The sequence below is a fragment of the Octopus bimaculoides genome, chromosome 5, assembly GCF_001194135.2.
Source record: "Octopus bimaculoides isolate UCB-OBI-ISO-001 chromosome 5, ASM119413v2, whole genome shotgun sequence".
NCBI lineage: Eukaryota > Metazoa > Mollusca > Cephalopoda > Octopoda > Octopodidae > Octopus > Octopus bimaculoides.
The window spans coordinates 107,332,474-107,335,314 of NC_068985.1; positions in this window are offsets into that span (position 1 = coordinate 107,332,474).

The following is a 2,841-nucleotide window of genomic DNA, read 5'->3' on the forward strand; positions in this document are numbered from 1 at the left end:
ATATATATGGTAAAGCTTGAAACAGATAAAGCCGTAAATAATAGCATGTAAATATTGGGTTCAAAACCCCTCTGGATAGAAAACGTTGAAGACTACCCATGTGACTCAAACCCACATCACTTGTAAACATGATAGGTGTTCTACTTTTTTTCAATCCAGTATGTTTTTTAATCCAACATTTACATGCTATTATTAAAAACTTTATCTGCTTTGAGATTTACTGTTTCAAAAAAGAATTCATATTCTTGAAGTTTTGAAATGCCTATGACGTCAACAACAACAACAACAGCACACACACACGTTTGTGTGTGTGCGTGTAACCCTTTAATACAAACCTACATATGACCACCCCTGATTCTACAATGTAAGCTTCCTGTTTATTGTGATATAAATGAAAGCCTTCTATCAAATTTTGGTGTTAATTTGTATTCCAAACACCAGCTTAGTAACAAAGCAATTGTAATAAATTTGTCATTATTTTCAAAATTAATTGAAACAAAGGCAATGTATTTCAATAGAAATATGGTAACAAAAGGATTAAGAAATGCTCTTACATTTTAGTTGATTATGAATTCACAGTTAATTAAATGTTATAAACCAGCATTATAAAAATTATATTGTTTGTGAGAAGAAACATTGTTAGTTATTACAGAAAATCATTACATAACTGCCACTTAGATCATATGAATTCTATGTAAAACTGGACAAGTGATATAAAAATAATTTCATTTTGATGACAACAAAATTAGTTTTGCATTTCGATATAATGCAGGGTAGCCTTGTATCTCCTCTATAGCAAAACACCTGGGCTTCTCCTTCCATTACACTTTAATCTCTCAAAACCTGACATAGACCCATCATCACTCCTATTCCATTTAGTCAAGGTGACTTCTTTCTTTTTCTTCTTTCTGTTCTTGTCTTGTGAGTTACTTGGGGACCTCACTAGTGCTGGTGGCATAGGAAAAAAAAAACACACCCAGTACACTCTATGAAGTGTTTGTTATTAGAAAGGGAATCCTGTCATAGAAATCATGTCAAAGATGACATTGGAGTTTGATGCAGAACTGAAGCTTGCTGTACTCTGTCAAACTGTCCAACCCATTCCAGCATGGAAAATGGATGTTAAATGATGATGATGATGATAAAAAAAATTTTTTTGTTTTATATTTTCAAATGATAACAATTGAGTTTGCACTTACTTTGGATGTATAATGATATTACATCAAGATCATACCTGCAAAGCTTTAGTGTTGTGTATTGAGAAATGAACATGGATCATTCTGGTTTATTCACAAGGTAAGATACACTTCAATAGTATCACTAATATGAATATGAGATAGCATAATCATAACTTTTTCCATCATAATTCAATGTCCACTTTTCCATGCTTGCAGTGGTCAGGTGGAATTGGTTGAGGCAAATTTTCTATAGCTAGATGCATTTCTGTCACCAATGTCCAATCAAGGTAATAGTTCCCCATAGCCAGACATGTTTTTCACAGATGACTGGAAACAGATGGCTTCACTTGTATGACAGTGATACTTATTTACAATCATCACATGGTATCTAGGCAAGTGTATACACACACATACATGCACACACACACACACATGCACACACACACACAAATACATACATACAGGGTATTTGAGCTAAATATTTGACATGTTGGTGAACAGCCAATGGTGTTGGAGAGCATAACAGTTAGAGTTGAGAAAGAGTTAGCAGACATAGAGGACTAGAAGCCATCTGGGAAAGCCATGGGAAAGAGTAATTTGTATTATGATGATTTGTGCCGAGTATCAAAGTACCAACATCATGCTGCTCAGTGTTCTGTGAACACTGTAAAATCTGTAAGATGCAACAGGGACAGCTGTAACTGAGACTTTGAAGCTGTGGCCAGCAAGGACACAGCAGGCATTCTGACTGCATCCATATACTGGAATTAGGATCTTTATGGTTTGACGGCCAACACTTGTTTTCTTAACGAAACACTTTCAAACTTGGGATACTGGTAGAATGTGCCATATAAAACATCTTTTTCTCTTAGCCTTCTTAACAAAAATTACTTCTTAATAAGTTATTAAAACCCTAAAGCTAAAACCAGTACAAACGCAAGAACGATGTCATAAATAACAGTGACAAACGAAATATATACCACTGATAGTTGTTGTTGACAAACAACGGCATTAATTTTATTCAAGGGAAAAGATCCCCTGACACCGTTGTTTACATTCCACAGCGTAATTGTTTTCACCTCAATAGACGTCAGTGATTGGTTGAAATTACCGAAATACGACAATGTTTTTACATGAAATAACTTCAAATACAAAATTTTTTATCTGTTCTATAACACAAAATATACAAGTATTCGAAGTTTGAAAGTGTTTCAGTACCAAAAACACTACATAAAAAAATGTTGGCCGTCAAACCATAAAGATCCTGGAATTACTCCAGTAACTGCAAGATAAGGTGAGAAAAGATCCAAGCAAGCTCTGGTGCTGATGGCATGTAAAAAGCACCATTTAAGCATGGTCGATGCCAGTACTGCCTGATTGGCCCTCTTGCTGGTGGCAACCTTCTCTTATTAAATGTTTTAAGCTTCAGAGATCAAGATTTGGAAAGACTTCCGTTTGTACCCCACCAATCAATTTTCCACCATGTGTAATAAAAAAAAAAAAAAAATTATGGGGGTGGGGGTGAATGGGTACAAAAGGAAGTCATTCCCATGATTTTGAAAATTTAAGCATACTTTTAAAGAATCATAATCTCAGATATCTAAAACATACATGTCAAAAAAATTTTTAGGAAAAAAAAAGGATTGAGGAAAATCCCTCCATT